Source organism: Rhipicephalus microplus, chromosome X, assembly GCF_043290135.1.
Source record: "Rhipicephalus microplus isolate Deutch F79 chromosome X, USDA_Rmic, whole genome shotgun sequence".
NCBI classification, from domain to species: domain Eukaryota; kingdom Metazoa; phylum Arthropoda; class Arachnida; order Ixodida; family Ixodidae; genus Rhipicephalus; species Rhipicephalus microplus.
Window position 1 is genome coordinate 42,664,357 of NC_134710.1, and position 18,359 is coordinate 42,682,715.

General features: G+C 48.1%; 1 protein-coding gene and 1 long non-coding RNA gene across 6 annotated transcripts in view; one reads left to right on the plus strand and one right to left on the minus strand.

Moving 5' to 3' along the window:
- The window catches only part of LOC119175870 (uncharacterized), a 273,943-nt gene that overhangs the window by 108,678 nt on the left and 146,906 nt on the right, over nucleotides 1-18,359 (plus strand). The gene's annotated exons all lie outside the window — the stretch shown is intronic.
- LOC142775027 (uncharacterized) overlaps nucleotides 1-18,359 on the minus strand; it is a 32,996-nt gene that overhangs the window by 13,405 nt on the left and 1,232 nt on the right. Inside the window, exon 2 of one of the 2 annotated variants that reach the window (XR_012886648.1) lies at nucleotides 16,506-16,674. The exons of the other annotated variant lie outside the window; for it this stretch is intronic. This is a non-coding gene — a long non-coding RNA (uncharacterized LOC142775027). Of the gene's footprint in view, nucleotides 1-16,505; nucleotides 16,675-18,359 lie in introns of those variants that run through there. 2 annotated transcript variants of the gene reach the window in all.

Genomic DNA, 18,359 nt, shown 5'->3' on the forward strand with positions numbered 1-18,359 from the left:
TATTGATTGGTTCATAATAACTGCGCATATTCTAACGTTGCTCGGGTGCCCAATGTTAGCATCTGCGTGTGAAGTGTAGGCGCCGAACTTGAAACAAAACTGGAGCAAGTTCATGGCGGGCATTGCGCTTAATTTTTTTCCCCGATACCCTGGGCAAAACACCTTACGGGAGGGCATATTTGCTTACCCCTGCTTACCGTGAGGAAGAAAGAAAAACTACCTGGTATTTTTCTATTTCATCATTAAATGAGCTGCTATTTGTTGATCAGTCTGTCTACATAAATGAATGCTTCCGACTCTCGCATTAGACGGTCTGACCATGCAATGCATATTGAGAAACAAGCTTGCTAGTTCCGCGGGCGTATTCTCAAGGAAGACTACGTAATGAATGTTTGCCGAAACACAAGCTTGCAATTTGCCGTGCTATATTCCTTCACTACTGACACCTTGTTCGGGGCACAGCATGCAGAACAAATTTAAGCACCGTGCTTGACCTTTAGAAGAAGGCAATTGGATATCATGACCACTGGTGTTACTTACATTGCATATGCTGCAGCAATATATTGTATGTTCACATGCATGTTATGCTTGACTATCGTTTGCTATACTGTCTGCGATTTTCATCGTAATGATCATACTACTTTCTGACGGTTCTTGCCGAATTACAAATGTTTTTCACCAGGAGCCAGCAAATGTGGAACGTCCCCTGAACCAGTGCGCCACAGTAACTGAAGTCGGCGTTTCACTTTACGGCATGATCTAAATCATCGCAGTAGAAGTAATGCAAATATTTTACTGCCGATTTGAACAAATTTTAAGTTACATCTGTTTAAGGCACCTTAGTTTTTCTTTCGTTTGTCTCACTAGCTGTCGGTTACGAATCCTTGTATGTGATCGAATGGCCGTTCATTGTTTTCTAGCGCCCCCGTTTTCTCTTTGATTTGCTTATTTTGCGAGCTCAAATGGTCGCTCTTTTCTATTTTCTGACGTTGTAGTGCATATTCGCCTGTGAATGGGCTCAAATTTCGGACTGAGCGAAGAAAGTCGATGGCTTTTTTTTTTTCTTTTACAGTCTCCATTCCGTGCGCGGTATTATCGGTGCGCCAGATCATGCTAGGCGGTAATTCGGTGGGCACTCCCGCCATACACCGAATAGTCGTTTCTGTATACGGGAACATATTACGAGGTCGTCTTGTGAAAACATCCGCTACTCAACTTTGGCGATCTGCCGTTTTCCTTTGTACGCGCCTGTCTGGGGGCGATTTATGTCCGAGTTTATTTATCCCGCGCTGGGTTCGTGTCTGGTTGCGCTAGTCGCCGGCGCCTCGTGCTCCGAGGGCTTCCGACGTCCATCGATCGGTGGCACCGCCCGTCGATTGATCCTCTCGGCATCCAAGGTTAAGAAGAACGCTGTCCACTTTATGTCGTGTGCGCCCAACCCCAAACTCGTACTGTTCACTTTCCCAGAACGATTGTGTAAACGCTCCTGCATCTTTTTTTTTCTTTTTTCTTCATTCCCCGCTGAAAAAAACACCGCTTCAGACTCCTGGGCCTTGCGAAAGCGTGTGACGCTCCGTTCCTTATTTTTCGTTAGATTATGCGCGAAACGCGTTTATGGCTCAACTAAAACAAAAACAATAAAAAACAAATACGAGCCCTTATTTGGAAGTCGAGGATTTATGCCCGCTGCATCGCCCGCCTCGTACGTATATAGAGTGTCTAAACTGGCCTGCTGGTTCCGTGTATCTGACTTAGTCAGTTATGTCCAAGCTCTTTTGAAATGATTGCACATGCTAAATATGAATTATGTATAGAGAGCGAGAGAGATATCTCGGCGTGATGTTTCGCGAATTCCAAGTGCTGAGCGCAGCGATAGGCAAAGTTCAACGAACAGGTGCACACTCGAACGAAAGATAACCGCATCAGTTCCGAATGGCCAGCTATATAGTCGCGTCCGGCGTCTTACCAGCCGAAGTGTTTTGTCGTTTAATTGAGAATCCTCGCATACCTGCAAACTCCCGAGATGAAGAGCCAACAGCAGTGATGGTATTGTTTTACGATTACCGATCACTTCGCTTTTCAAATTAAAGAGCGTGTTAGACAAATTCATTTCTGGAGAGATTCAATCTAAATGCTCCCGATTTTCCTGCTGTGTAATCGAACGACGTGCAAACCTGGGGTCCCCATTTCCTTGATTATTTATTTTCGTTTGTTTCTTCTTCCTCAGTTGCTTATCGTATTCTCGGTGGCATTCCAGTTTGTGCGCCTCTCTATTACTGCACACGTCGTCGTTCCGTCTTATGTTTCTGCTGATTGCCTCCTACACTGTAACATCAATGTTTAGAAAATGTTGCATCAGTAATCTCACTTCACAAAAATTACAGCATATCCACAGAGTGAATGATGATGAGTGGGGCAAAGCTTGGGAGGGTTTCATCGGTAAACCGTGAATCCTCCGTCCGTCTATCTATCTATCTATCTATCTATCTATCTATCTATCTATCTATCTATCTATCTATCTATCTATCTATCTATCTATCTATCTATCTATCTATCTGTCTGTCTGTCTGTCTGTCTGTCTGTCCGTCCGTCCGTCCGTCTGTCTGTCTGTCCGTCCGTCCGTCCGCACGTGCTGAGCGAGTCATAGAACTAAGCGATCACGTACCACTAGCTAGGAAGGACGGACCCCCCCCCCCCCCCCCCAGCTTCGCCCCTAAAAGAAAAAGAAATAGTCTGCGTTACTTCACAAGACTGCGGACTTGGTTGTAATTTGTTGATATCTAGTGGCGTTGTGAAATCTCGTCCGGGTATCTATGCAGTTTCGTCACTGACTCGCTTCTGTGCCAGTCTATCGCTTACTCGTCTCTTGGAGCACCTTTGGAGGGCAGCTTGCCAAGCTGCAACGGCGTGCGCTGCCCTCGCAGCGCCGTCCTTGGAGCGCCCTGAGTGAAACCGTCTGTGCGCCATCGATTCTCGTCACGGACGGCGGGGGAATGCGGCGAACTCGACGACCCCACCACAGCCGGCCGCAACTCCAAACGCGTGGGGGCGTTATATATATATATAACAGACAATACTGCAAAGGAAAGTACAGGGGAAGTTATTAATTATGGGAAGAAAGAAAAGTGGGTGAAAAGATAGCTTGCCGTGGGCAGGAACCGAACCTGCGACCTTCGAATAACGCGTTCGATGCTCTAACCACTGAGCTACCACGGAGGGTATTCCCTCCAGCCACTTTATATACGAGGGACTATTGGTCAGCTGCCGGCTCGTTATAAGTTCACGTGCTACGTCACGCCAAACTGGCTCATAAAGATAGTGCCACACTCGCTGCCATTGCTGCTGGGGGCGCTGACTGACACCCCCACGTTTAAATTCACATATAAACCCAATAAAGTGGCTGGGGGGATAGTTGCCGTGGTAGCTCAGTGGTAGATCATTGAAAGAGTTATTGGAAGGTCGCAGGTTCGGATCCTGCCCACGGCAAGTCCTTTTCACCCACTTTTCTTTCTTCACAATTGCATTACAATTCGGTCTAATAACTTTCTCTATACATTCCTTGGCATTATTGTCTGTTAGATCTCATTAATATTGTGTCAAAACACAGAAAAGCGAGCCCTGTGTATACACTTCTTTCCCTTCGATATATAGCAAACATCGCGAACACTGCAGTGCCCACTGATTGAATTTGGTTATCGCCTTCAGTGCTCGCGGCACGTGGGTTTTCCTGAGACTGCCACTATTTTCGGCCCGTGCGTTGTCAGTGTCAACTGTGAAAGGGCTCCTAAACATCGTGTGAAAATACAAATAACGAGAGCGTTGTTTTTCTCAAGCAGCCTTTCTCCCCTTTCTTCGGCGAAATTTGAGATGCCAGTCAAGTATACGTTCACGCTACGTCATGAGGAAATAAGCTCGCGATTGGCCCATATGCGGAGGAGCCTCAGTTGCGAATTTCCTTCTGACGATTCTACACATATGCGCCTCGTTACTGGACGGGCGTCCTTTGTCATTCAGTCTGACGCCCACTAACGTGTAGCCGAGTATCATGAGATTCTCACAGGCTCGACGCTTGTTGCTGACAGCGTCTTTGATGCAGCGGCTGGCGAGCAGGAGATGGCGTCTGTAGTTCAGGTATTATTGTAGGCGAGGAAGAAACCACTCTCTCGTCTTTTGAACTCGGAGTTGATTTAGGGCCCTTTGAACTGTGCTCCCTCGACGTTTTCGAGAGAAAAAAAAAAAAAATCTGCTGTAGTCGGAGGTGTATACAAGTCTGGTCTCTGCAGTTACGTACTTTCACCACTTTGTTTTCGTTTCGGAATGTCTTTTGCGAGAAATCGCACTAGTTAGCTTGTCCGCGATAGAGTACCAAAGTCTGTGGCGTTTTTTTTTCTCATTAAGACAGTTACGATATTATGTTCTCGTCTGCCGTAGAGGGCCGTGGATTTTATCCTGGCCACGCGCTCATATTTCGATGTAGCCGAAAGGGCCAGGCGCGTAGCCAGACATTTTTTTTTTACGGGGGGCACCACCTTGAGTTTGGGAGGGGCACCCCCTTGAAATGGCCGTTTTCCGCTCTCAATGTTATGACGGAAAAAAAAATTTGGAGGGGGGGCACATGCCCTGTGTGCCACCCCATGTCAGTGCACGTCAAAGACGTCTCTCATAACTATATCGTGATTTTGGGACGCAGAATACCAGATATTATTATTATTATTATTATTATTATTATTATTATTATTATTATTATTATTATTATTATTATTACGGCACTATGTCTCCGTACCGATTCCGAACTTTTGCTTGCGTGTCACGCCTTCCCCGCTGCAATGACGGAGGGACTTTTTTCTTCTGTGGTCGCTAGTGATTATGGAGTGACTGCGATTTCATCGCGTCAATTGTGTACATCATTTAAAGAGAACGATGCCTCACGAAGTTCTGCGGCGAGTAATTCGCTCGAGTGTGAACATTGGATTGGGGCCAAGCGGATGAGAGCGCAGTTTGAATTTCGGCAAGCGCCGTTGGGCCTTTAGTTGTGTAGTTAGCGTAATGCGTGTTATAGCAAAATAAAAAGAGCAACACAGAAGGGGGGTCGATTCCTCCGCGTCGTGCCCGTTCTGGCGTGGGGCGCCGGGGAGAGCTGGCTGCCCGTGGCAGGAGTTTGCCTGCCGGGGAACTCTTCGCGCGCGCACCAGACGCCCTGGGCTGCGAGAGAAACTGGTTCTTCCCCCCCCCCCCCCCCCGGCCCGTCTATCCTCGCCTGGCTTGTTTCTTTTTTTTTTTTTTTTTTTGTCGGTTCACTCGGGCGGCGTGCCGTGCTTCGGGATGAAGAAGGGGGCGCTGCCTGAAGAGGAAACTGGAGCGGCGCCCGCTCACGTGAGGCGCAACCGCTGTTGCCCCACGCGAAAGCATTTCTCCTTCCAGTTTGGGATTCTCTTTTTTATTCATTTCGCAGTTTCTTTTTTTGTTCCTGTCTGGAGTACAGTACGCATCGTGCTGTTGTTTTGTTAGTTTCCTTTTTGTATTTCTTTTGTTCAGCGCGTCACGTATGAGTGGCTTGGGGTCATATCAGATGCCCGCGTGGGTGCAGCCTAGCGGGGGTACACAGATAATGAAACCGGTGTGTTACTTTTGACCATCTTGCGTGGGGAACATCAGCGAACTCTTTCTCTCCCGCTTTAGTAACGATTCAAATTGTAGTGGCTGCCATATTTATTTGGGGCGAAACGCTGCGGTGAAAGTGTGGTTTTGTTTCCGGAGCTCTTTTTTGCGTGACGCGTGCTAAGAACAAACTCGTTTAGCCTCACCATTTCGAAGCTTGCATATTACTTACAAGTTACATGTTACTCGTTTACCTCGCAAGTCGCAGGTTGCACTGAAAGTGAGTGACTCGAGTAAATTAAGCATTGCGCGTGTAACTAACGTAGGACCGCAGAGCAGCGTGTCTCCGCTCGTTTTGCTCCTTTGTACGCGGCGGACGTTAAGTATTAAGTATATGCCGTCGGGCACATAGGGCTGCTGAGTCGGCATAATCGAGCGCCTGCAGTCCGCCGTCGCATAACAGCGCTCGAGGGCGGCACGGTTTTCGGGCCTCGTGGATCGATAGCCCTACGGGCCCCGGGCTGAATGAAGGCAGCTCTTTCGGGAAGAGAGACGGCGTCCATAATGCAACACGGGGTTCTTTGTGCATCCAAGCGGCCGCGCGTACAAAGAGGAGAGATATGAGCTGTGCGTACTCGGCTTGTTTCTCGTTCACGCCTCTCTTCCCCCCCCCCCCCCCCCGAATGTCTTCGGATCCCGGAATACTTCGACAGTAGCAGCGGGTTGCCTGCGAATGGCGCCGCGAAAATGCTCGCGCTGCCCGATATCAGAACGATACGTAGCACTAGCAATTATATGCATATATAGTGTGCTGGGCTTTGACGGTCCATGTATGTGATATCACTAACAGTGAGCGTGAAAACTGAAACAAGCCACGATTCCGTGCTCAGGCGCTCCACTCGAGTATACTGCCAATCTTTCTGTCTCACTGGTAGCTGGTATAGAAGCAGTTGTGATCTGATTTATAGCAGAAGAGCGAGTCTCTGATAAATATGTCATTATGTTTTAAAAACATATTCACTACAGGACAGGGAACGCACGTACGTTTTGCTATTACGCTCCTTGTGTGAGCCGTGTTGTGCAGTTTTATTTGGTGAAGCCAATTTCGTTGAGTGATCACAATGTCCGCCCAGAACACATGTGCCGCTTAGTTAGGTGCGTCGTTCTATGACGAGAGTAGTGCATGGAAGGGACACTGACTGCCGTTGGTATGTTATTGTGCTTATGGCTATCTGTTCAGATATTTCCTCCCGTAGCCCCTGCAGCCTCACACTACCCGTGCTTGTCACGCTGCTGTAGACGTATCCACAAGGTCTGCCTACAAAAATGTCCTATCTCCTTTATTTTGAGACTAAAGCGGAGGTTGGCTACACTGTGAGTCTTGGAAGGAATGTTCGTGGCGACGTGTGTAGTCTGCACATGACTTAATAGTCGATTTCGTGTGACTCCACCACGGTGGTCAAGTGCTCGACTCCGGATCGCCCCCAAGGTCACGGGATCGAATACCGTCTGTGGAGGCCACATTTAGATGAAGACGAAATGCTGCTGGCTCCTGTAGTCTAAAAAAGATTCCGGAGCCCTACGCCGTGTCTCATTATCACATCGTGGTCTGGAGACATAAAACCCCAACAATTATTGTTTTAATAAAAAAAGAGCACTATCCTCCTCTCTGGTCTGGGCAGCTTTCTGTAGGCGAGTTAAAATGACGACGGTGCGTAATAAAAAAAAGTTACTCAATGAAGCTTTCTGCAAAGCTCGCTGATAACCAAACAGAAAAAGATTGGTATTATCTAAAGCCGTTTCGACTCGACGACATGCTCATTAAAATTTCGTGGAACCTCCATGTGTGGAAAGTTTGTATAAGGCACGCTTTCACAGACTTCCAAAAAATGAGCCAGATGAATCGCTACGGGTTACCGTCGGATTCCTACTAGAAGAAATAGATCAGCTGGTGAATAACAGGAAAGTGGTTGTGAAATGCGTGGAGCTTTAAGCCCGATTTCGCTGCGGAGCTTGCAGAATTTGTGCTTAGAATTTCGATATAGGAATCCGAGGAACCCCGCAACCGCATCACCACAACGACCGTGTTCGTGTGGCTGTTGCACGATTCAGCGTTTCGATCCGTGAGTACTGTAGTTGTCCAGGCAACACTGTATATATGTTCCACATTCTTGTAGTTTTTGCTGTGGTTCGAGGTCCCGCTTTTTTTCCCTTCTTTTGGTAGTTAAAATGTAGCCTTGAGCATCGCATTCCAAACTACGCCTCTGATATATGTGCTCGAATAAAAAAAAAATGTATTAGATCAAGAAGTTCGTGCCAATGTGTAGCGAGAAATTTGCCGGTGAGAAATCGAATTTTCGTGATTTCCCCGTAGTTGTTTGATAAATGGGTGCGATGTGGCACTATAGTGTGTAAAGAAAGGTCCAGAGTTGCCGTTGGTGGCCACTTTGCTCTATATTGGCTACTTTTCGACCTTATGTGGTGACAAAATTTCAAGTTTATGCCATCGTTACTTTCTGGTTGAATTCAAGTGCGCTTGATGGTGCATTTTTGGCTCTTTCTCCTCATTATTTAAAGATTAAAAAAGCAAGTCAGAGGAATAACAATTGTTTGCAAACTTTTTTGTCGTGTTGGCTTATTCGCGCACATGTCCTTTCTACACCAACGGGCTAGCGCCCTCTGTCCGCGCTCTTGCAAGGTCCATTGATGGAGTGGCATGGCTACTTCGGCTACTTTTAGCTTGAGTGTAGGCTCTCTTTTTAAGCATTTTTTTTAAGTGCACCCAACGGCAACCCTGGAAAAGTCCTGCACCGGTGTAGTGCCGGACAATGAAATTTATCTTGATTGAGCTGCGCTTGAGTGACCAGCGAACCTGTAGATCACCGTTGCTATCGCAACAATGTCCGAACTAAGCGGTTCATCTAGTTGTGTGTGTGCTTGGTCTAGTTGCAATACTTTTTTTTTTCGGTGAAAAATTACTATCTAAAGTGAAGTATGAAGTACTACAATGCGGAGAGTGAAAGGTAGCGAGAAAAGCAAAGGCTATAGTGCTCCATATCGCACAAAATCTGCCAGCCGCTTGAAAAACTGTGGCCTTTTAAATTACCACTGCAAGTCGTATTGAAATAACAAAGAACGGTAAACCATATGGAAGGGCCTCTCGCAAGAGAAGGTGAACTTTCATCTATAAGCGTACATTAGAACGAAAAAAATAAATAAATATGCTTTGAAAACATCATGAAACATTCGAATCATACTGGAAAGCCCAAATCCGCCGCCACGAGTTTTACGAGTCGATTAAGGACGCTGCATTGCCCTACAAATGACATCAAGATAGCGTGCCGTTTCGTCCGCGTATCTCTCCGTTCCAAGTTGCGCTTCTTTCGTAAACAAATGCTTCCAGAGCGTGTATGCACCGTCTGGTCGAATCCAAACTCGGGTGGCTGCTGTTTACCGTAGGCATCCGGAAGGGTGCCGTGCCAAGCCGTGTCGGGGGAGCCTCGAAGGTGCACGCGGTCGATAATGGCGGCGCGCCTTTTTTCTCGACGGTCTTTCGGCGCAGATTCTCCGAACGGCGTGCGTCACCGTTGGTGCCCTGCCTACCTCGCTCTTTGCCGCGTTTCGCGCTACAGCTTGCGTGTCGCTTCCGCCACTCGCTGGCAACGCGGCGACTTCGTCGTGCGTGTATTTTTATAACGGCTGCGACCACCCTCTCCTGGCTGCACGTGAGCGCGCCGCCATTCCTTTCCCGCGCCGTGCTTTTGTGTTGCGCTTGCTTTTCCTGCTTCCTTCCCGCTCGCTGCGGCCGACGATCGCTTTTATCTATCTCCGCCCGCTTGCTGTGCCCGTTATTCTCGTTTGGCCACTGCGCTCGATCTCCAAGTGTTCGCAGTTGCCCCGGCAACCTTCTATCGCCAGCTTTCTCCGTCCGGTCTTTTTTCTTTGTAGTCGAGCATTTCGAAATATCCTCTTCTCGGGACTGCGTCAGTCAGTATTTTATTTTCGAGGAACTTCTCCTCTTTGCTCGGGAGTGTCCTTCAATGAGAGGTTGCGTCCCTCTCCACCACCAGCCTCCTCTCCCGCGTGCCGTAGTTGTTTACGTTTGCGGTGGATGAGTGCGCGTTGTTATGCTGACCTTGGCTTTGCTGCGCGCGCTTCGCACATCTCGGCAGAGGCGCATCGCGTCACCTTTCGTTTACAAGACTGTTCCAGACCCCCCCTTACAGCTCGCCGTTAACGCGATCCCCTAGTCGACGCTTTTCTTTCGCGTGTAGTGTATCGGATGGCAATTGCAGGAACCGCTGCCGCGTAGGACAATGGTTCGTCGTTGCGTGTCGCTCTTTCCAGGGCCTGGGGATGCTCCGTTTACTGCAGTTTATTTGTGTCGTGTGCACTTGTTGGCTGATATTTAATAGCGTGTGCGAACTTATACAATAGGCGATGAGTCTGTTTTGTTTTTTTTTTGTTCTCTCTCTCTCTGTTATATGTATATGTCTCTCGAAGATCGGGTTTAAACAATTGAAAGCCTAGCTTGTCCGTCGCTGGATCGGTCATTTCAAGGTGACTGCTTGGCCTCAGTTCTTTCTTTCTTTTTTTTCTTTTTTTTTTTGACGGTGCCTTTCTCCTTCGTAGACGAGCTACTGGTCACGTAGGGAGTGTTATCTTCGTCGGCGCGTTTATGTTGCCGTTGAAAACTAGAGCATTATAACCACGCAGGCGCCGGATTCCTTAACTGATTGATTGTGTATATTTTTATTTTATCCGCATGACATCATCGACAAGAGCATGATTGATATGTGGGGTTTAACGTCCCGAAACCACCGTATGATTATGAGAGACGCCGTAGAGGAGGGCTCCGGAAATTTCGACCACCTGGGGTTATTTAACGTGCACCCAAATATGCGCACACGGGCGTACAACATTTCCGCCTCCATCGGAAATGCAGCCGCCGCAGCCGGGATCCGAACCCGCGACCTGCGGGTCAGCAGCCGAGTCCCTTAGCCACTAGTCCAACGCGGCGGGGCCATCGACAAGAGCAAGAAAATAACTTCATGTTTAAATGAAAGCTCGGACTCGTGTCTAGTGATATATATATATATATAGAACCTGCACTTAGTGTGTCTGTGTGAAAGAGAAATAAGCGCTACAATATGTAACCATGAATGCATTGGTAATGATGATCAATGATTATATACAATTATGTCGAACGCCTTCAAATAGAGCTGTGGGCAAACCAAATGGGCATTGAATGACGATAACGATCGTGATGGTGAGAGTGATGAGCATGAGGACTAACGCGTGGACGATGGTGACAGCGAACGGTGATTTTATAATTGTTTAATCAGAACCGACAGCAAGCGGCCACACGAATGTTCGTCATCGTGTTATTAACATTGAACGCGTTCAACCCATGATGAGGGCGTTGGCTGTGGTAAGCAGTGATGACGATAATTCAGGCACGTTAAAGAATACCAGATGGTCGAAATTTCCGGAGTCCTTCACTATGGCGTCCCTCGTATTGTAACTTTGAGACGTGAAACCCCAGTTATTATTATTATTATTATTATTATTATTATTATTATTATTATTATTATTATTATTATTATTATTGTTGTTGTTGTTGTTGTTGTTGTTGTTTCTTTGAAACGAGTCTGTTGGCAAGCATGCCTCTCGAACGTACCATAAAGAAAGGTAATGGTGTGTAACCGTCGTCCTCAGCGTCCCCACTCCTGGGCATTGTTTTCTTCTATAGAACTAAAGCTTAATTTTCCAGGGGTTTGGATTATTTCCGCTTGCGCACGTATGCCGATTGCAATACGCAAAAAAATATTTCTTTTATTCATATTTGGCAGAACACGGGAAGGTATACGCTACGTTAGAGCCGCGGCTATTCCAATATCATAACAGTAGTGTACAACATAAGCACACAGGAAAATATTTACCTGCTCAAGCGGGCTGCCCTAGACGTACAAATGGTGAACCCGCATTTTCTGCGTGTCTTTCCGAGTTTATTGCGTGGCAGAAAATGTGTGCGGCAGTATATACCGTCCTTTTTTTCGTTTCATATATTGTTGCGATTCCACGCTTGCCTTTCGCACGATACGAAAGTCACTTGCAGTTCGCTACGAATCGTGGGCCGAATCGAATATGCATCTGGTCGCACGGTATGCGGAAGTTGATTTGCTCGTATAGTAAAAGTGTGTATGCTCAAGCGCCATATGCTCGCCGCTGCGAGAGGGATCGGGACTTTTTTTTTCTCTCTCTCTCTCTCGCCGCCTGCATCTTCTCGCCACGCGACAGGCGTTTCCGGCGCTTCCTGTGAAATCTTCAATGAACCATCTGAACTCGGTCTTGCAAAACGTTGTTGGCTTCCATTAACGCTGGAGCTTCAACGCGCTCCTTCTTCCTATATACGCTCGCTGTCTGTCAGGCGTGCATACTCGTCAAACAACGAACGTCACCAATCGATACTTCGACGCTTCTCAGTAAACAAACCGAAAAAGGTGTTAGGTTTTGTTTTTTTTTCTCCTCTTCAAAGTGCATTACACTGACAGAGTTTGAAAAAAAAAAGTGGAAGTGCTGCGAGGAGTGTCTCCTCGTGCGTGAGTTGACGCGCTATTCGAAAAAAATTTTCCCGAAAATAAAAGCTACGCATCCAAACAATGTGGCATCTCGAAAATTCTGAACGTACAGCACGTGTTATGACTTTCACCGCGAGACTGAAATAAGTGTTTATATATTAATGTAAAGCTTTTGTTCAGCTGCCGTCGTGCTTTAATTTCATCGTTCCGTGGCGTAAGCCTGCGTCAAGTGCATGTACTGTCGTTAAGCCATTCCGAAATCCACAGTTTTAACGAGTATATAACTAAATTTCCCACTTCCAGCGTTGGTGTGGACACCGTCCATATAGGTGAAGTGCTATCTTGACATTGCTTGAAGCGGTTAGCTAATGGGTACACTCAATGTTGACCCATTTTATGCACATCAAAAAAAAAAAAATCAGTGTTCGTGTTTCCGTGTGCGCATTTTCTTTTTTTATTGCGATAGTGATTATATGGACAGTGTTGCGTTTGGCGGGCCACCCTTTTGCCGCGTCCGCCAGAAGGGAAGAAAGGCAGCCGCCTGGTCATTTTGTGGAGATAAGGAGCAGTGCCCAAGACGCCCTGCTGTTTCCATGTACTGGGCACTGCGTGGCCGATATTATACTCTACCGAGCACCGCTGTCCTTGGGGTCCGCGCAGAGATGCGACACGTGGCGTCTTCGTGCCCTGGTAAAAGCCACAATGCCGAACTTCCGCCGATTACGGACGTCGTATACCACCACCACGCTGTGTGCCTCTCTGACTAACGAGCCGCCGATGCTCAAATCAGGACCAGATGTCCAGGTATGGCCCCTCGGAGGCGCCTAGACCGCGATCGCCGTTCGACAAAGCTTGGGTGGTCGGCGCCAGCGGCGAGATGACAAGCACGTTTCACCCCGCTCGCTGGAAGCAAGATTAGCCGGAGGAGGCAGCATCCCCGATACCGTACACGTGTTTGGTTTGGGTATGTGTGCTTGTTTGGGGGCGCTGTCCACATAATGATGACACTCGTGTGTGCTGCGGGACATGTTACTGGACAGTGCCGATGACGATAGTTATAGCGCGAGAACGAAACGACGACACAGAGACAAGAAGGACACGAACGCTAACTTCCAATGTAACTTAGAAGTGTGGCAGCTTGGGCTAGTTGGTATGGCATGACGATAGTTATAGCGCGAGAACAAAACGACGACACAGAGACAAGAAGTCTCTGTGTCGTCGTTTCGTTCTCGCGCTATAACTATCGTCATGCTAACTTCCAACTGACTTTATGTGCAGAGCGTGAAAATATATGGAGGAGACAGTAACCACGTGACAAAAACCATACGGCACAAAGAGCAAAACATGAGTAAGGGAAAAAAAACAAAAGCACAGAAAAGGGCAAAGAAAAATCTATAAGGTAAACGAAACAGAAAAGTAAAAATAATATAACTACTTGCGCGCACCGAAACCTTCGAGGAACCTTAGTTCCTTCTCGGACAGAGCCGCGGAGGACTTGCTAATGCAAGGCACCTGTTCGCGTGCCATCTGCGCGGCCTCGACAATGACCCGGGTGCGCTCATCCCTGTGCTTGTACAGCGTCGCTGTGACCTTGAAAAGTGGCACACAGTTGCACTCAGTGCAGTGCTGAGCAAAAAAAAAAAAAAAATCTTTCCCGTTTCTAACATTGTTAGCGTGTTCTCTCAGTCGATCGTTCAGACACCTTCCGGTCGTTCCAACATAACTAGCACCGCATGGAAGGGCGTCCTATAGACAAGTGGTGGTGGTGGTAGTGCACTAGAAGGTGAGAAAAGACAAGTTCCCGGGAGCATGCCGCATACCTGTTTCTATGCTGAACTCTGCATTCCATTGATGACTGCGTCTTTCAGGGGGTTTGTAGATTTGGTGAGGCTGATTAATTTGAACGGTGCAGAGAACAGGACACGAACTCCAACTCGTTTTCCGATTTTCTTGAGCCAGTGTGATATCTGCTGTTTGTATGGAATCACGGCTATCCTTTCACGCTCTTTATCCGTGTTGCTCGGATTCTGTCGCTTCCTCTGCTCTGCCTTATTAGTCCGCAGGATAGTCTCAGCAACGGAAGCAATAAACAGAAGACGGCAGATAACTAAATACTGGCTGATTGTACCGACATATAACTAAATACTGGCTGATATAACGACGAGAAACAAGAGACGACGCTCTTTCGATCGCGTCGACTATTACTGGTGAACGTTACATTGCATGCATGATCTGACCTCTTGATCACTTTTTTTTCTCTCCCTTTAATTTGCGCCTTGACGCTCATAGCCCCTGCTGTATTTTCGTGCGAAGCCTGCAGTCGGACGCGATTAAACTCTCGTTCTCGACGCAGCTTCTATTGTTCGTGGCTGACGGTGGTCATTCGAAGCAACCGGCATTTTCAGAGCGCTGTGACGGCGCGCATGTCGTTTGATTCGAGTGAAAACGTTGCACGTTCCTGTTCTTGTCTCGGAACTGATGCTGATTGATTGATTTGTGGGGTTTAACGTCCCAAAACCACCACATGATTATGAGAGACGCCGTAGTGGAGGGCTCCGGAAATTTCGACCACCTGGGGTTCTTTAACGTGCACCCAAATCTGAGTACACGGGCCTACAACATTTCCGCCTCAATCGGAAATGCAGCAGCCGCAGTCGGGATTCGATCCCGCGACCTGCGGGTCAGCAGCCGAGTACCTTAGCCACTAGACCACCGCGGCGGGGCTCCGAACTGATGCCAGTCTTCTGAACCCTGTCTTACAGACACCAGACTGACACAGCGGGGTGCTGCCCTGTGGTTGCTTGCTTCTGTCGCTTTCGGGACGCTCGAATGGGTGCGGTTTCCATGGAAACCCATCGGTCTTGCGATTCTTCCCCAGATGTTTCGTCGCACTGCCTCTATACCGACCGCGGCTCGCACACTTGCGCCTGCACAGGTGGCCAAGAAACCGAGCGTCCGTGCTTCGCCTGCCAAATGGGATCTCTTTTTCTCTCTGTCTGGGAAAAAAGAGAAAACAAAAGATGGGGGAGGGGGGTCACAACCCTTTCCCGGATTCCAGCCGTCCGTTTTTGATTGCTATCTGTTTTTCTCGCTCGACGCATGGTCTTTCGGTATACAGCGGCACGAACGCCAGCGCCGCATTCTGCGGGAATTGACTGCCACTTGTAATCCTCTTCGCTACACGATCAACTGTAGCGTACGTAACTTAATGCGACCGTTGCTCTGTTATATATCCTGTCATAGCGACCGAGGTCAAGCGCTGAATGTATAACAACACGTATACAGCAAGGAAGGAGGCGTCCGCTTGGCATAACTTTGCACGCTCAAAGAGGTGCTTCAGCGGTTCGCGGTATACATGCCACACGGAGCACCGCTTTTTTGGGCGAGTTGGTTTTGCATTGTGATAGTCCCTAATTCGGATGCTCTTGGAGAGTAATAGCACTGACGTTTGGAACTTCCGTAGTGAACGTTGGGCTTGATTCTGTTAACAGCTGACGTTATTTACCAGTTACCCCAAAAAAAGTCATTATTTCTTTTGTGGGTCGGCTTAATAATTCCACAAAAGAGTTCTACATAGGCTATATAGCAATAGTCCTTCCTCGTCGTTGCGTACTATTTTCGCAGGAGCACAAAACTGGTGTGATGCCATAAACAAAGAAATAGAAGAAAAAGAAAGATAATGTGATGCGATTACAAGCTTTACCCAGAGGATGTAACCTTGTTTTGATAAAAAAAATAATACCACACAAATAAACCGGGCTAGACCCGTCATTTCGAATAGAATTACGGTCCCTAGGCTATTTCTGACTGTTAAACGCTTGCCGGTGTTAAAAAGAACATCATTTACATAGTGGAGAGCCATGCAAGTGCAAGGTCGCGGGATAGAATCTCTGCTTCCGTGGCCACAGTTTCGATGGAGGCGAAAAGGCTTGCGGCCCGTGCGCTTACATTCAGGTGCACCTTACAGACCGCCAGATGGCCGAAATTTTTCGGATCCCTCCGCCACGGCGTCTCTCACGTTTGTGTTCTGGTTTTGGGACGCCAAGCACCAACAATTATTGGTATTAGCCATACAGCAAACGCAGCGTCTACAAAATGAAATAAGTGAAACGAAGTGCCGTATGATTATATATATATATATATATATATATATATATATATATATATATATATATATATATATATATATATATATATATATATATATATATATATATATATGTATATATATAATATAGTATGATTTAGGTAGTCCTTGAGTTGAGGGCAACACACCGTGACTTCATCGGGCCGCGCGTGTAGCATATTCATTTTACGATCACTACGTTGTCATTCAGTCAGTCGGTCGGTCGGTCTTTATTTGGCCCTGAGAAAACGAGAATGCCCCCGTCAGGGGTACCGTCTGGGGGGCGCACTCAGATGGCGCTGGGAGGTTCAGGCTCTCTGGACAGCCCTGATCCTTTGCAAACCTGGTGGTGAGCTGGAGCCAGTCTTCCTGCGTACAGGGTCGGGTATGATTCTCGAAAGTCGTTCTACCACAATTTTATCAGAGGCTGCGTTTTTTTTTTATATCTAATTCTTTATCCGTTTTTTTTCTCACACCTACAAAACTATCCAGATGTAGTAGGGAAACAACCGGAGCCAATGACCAGCATATTGAAATGGCTCGCCTCACCGCGATTAGCAGCTGGCCGTGAAATTAGTGCTTACGAGTTGTTTCCAGCTTGGCGTATAAATGTTATCGGTCGTGTGCTTGGCTGCCGTCGTATATGCATTTCCCCTTCTTTCGCCGCCCCGCCGCGGTGGTCTAGTGGCTAAGGTACTCGGCTGCTGACCCGCAGGGCGCGGGTTCGAGTCCCGGCTGCGGCGGCTGCATTTCCGATGGAGGCGGAAATGTTGTAGGCCCGTGTGCTCACATTTGGGTGCACGTTAAAGAACCCCAGGTGGTCTAAATTTCCGGAGCCCTCCACTACGGCGTCTCTCATAATCATATAGTGGTTTTGGGACGTTAAACCCCACATATCAATCAATCAAATCAACCCTTCTTTCGCCTCACTTTACGTCGTCGCCCTGTGTCTTGCAGCGTTCCGCTTTCCTTGGCCGTACTTGTTTATTAATTTTGCCAAGACTTCACTCGCTTTTTGTATAACGGTTCCCCTGTTTCCAGTTCTGCTATGCGAAGGGGGAGGGGGCTATATACTCAGCCGCGGCGCTGTATTGCGTGCTGCGCCAAGCGAGGCGACGGCCTCCGGAGCTGCGTATTAAAGACACCTATCATTGCCCCGACTTTATCACTCCTCGCTGCAATCCCGCAAGGGCTGTTTTCATTAAAGACGACGGAGAAACCGGCGCCAATTTCGTGTCGCTGTATGCGAAAACGTGCCCCCCCCCCCCTCCTTCTTTGTGTGTGTCTTTCGCAGCACTCGTTTCCGGTCCATGCTTTCCTCTCCGCGCGCCACGGGCCATCCGAGCTCAGTTCGGTCTTTCTCATGTTTTTCCCTGTCGCCCACTATCTCTCGCTCCTTCTTCGTGCTCTGCGTCTCCACCATTTCGTGCAGAGGGGAAAGAGAAAGAAAAAAAGGACGGAAAAGAGAACCAGCGCCCGTGTAGAGCGACTGAGTGAAATTGAAAATTTCGCCAGAGTTACGACCAGTCTGGCGGAGAGCGAAACCGCGCATTCACCCGTCTCCGGCCCCTTCGGCGCTTGCTGCAATGCGGGCTCCACCCGCGCCGGGGAGAACATCGCCCGGTGGAGAGGAGGCGGACCCCTTCTCGTTCTCCCCGTCCATCCCGGAAACAATACCGACCCTCCCTACTCGCTTTCCCCTACTGTCGGCCATTGTGTGTTGCGCCTGCCACTCGGCGAAGCATTCTTTTGCGTTTTCTCTTTCGTGCCTCGCTGCTTCGCGGGATATTTTTATGGGGCGCCGTTGAATCATCTCGCACGGCAACCTGCCTCCTCCCCCCCTTCGTTGTTTCTGGCTGCGGGCGGTCTTTGTCTCGCTCGGTCTGCAATGCAGCACAAGCGAGCCATCTCTGCCCCTGACTTCTTTTACGTGACTCCCTTTTCTTTCATCGTGCGATGTTTTGACGTTTTCTTCGTCCGCCTCGATACGGGAGGAGTGTGGAGCTTGTTTTGCGCAATTGTGCGCGCTGACATCTCGACACTGCCACGACGAT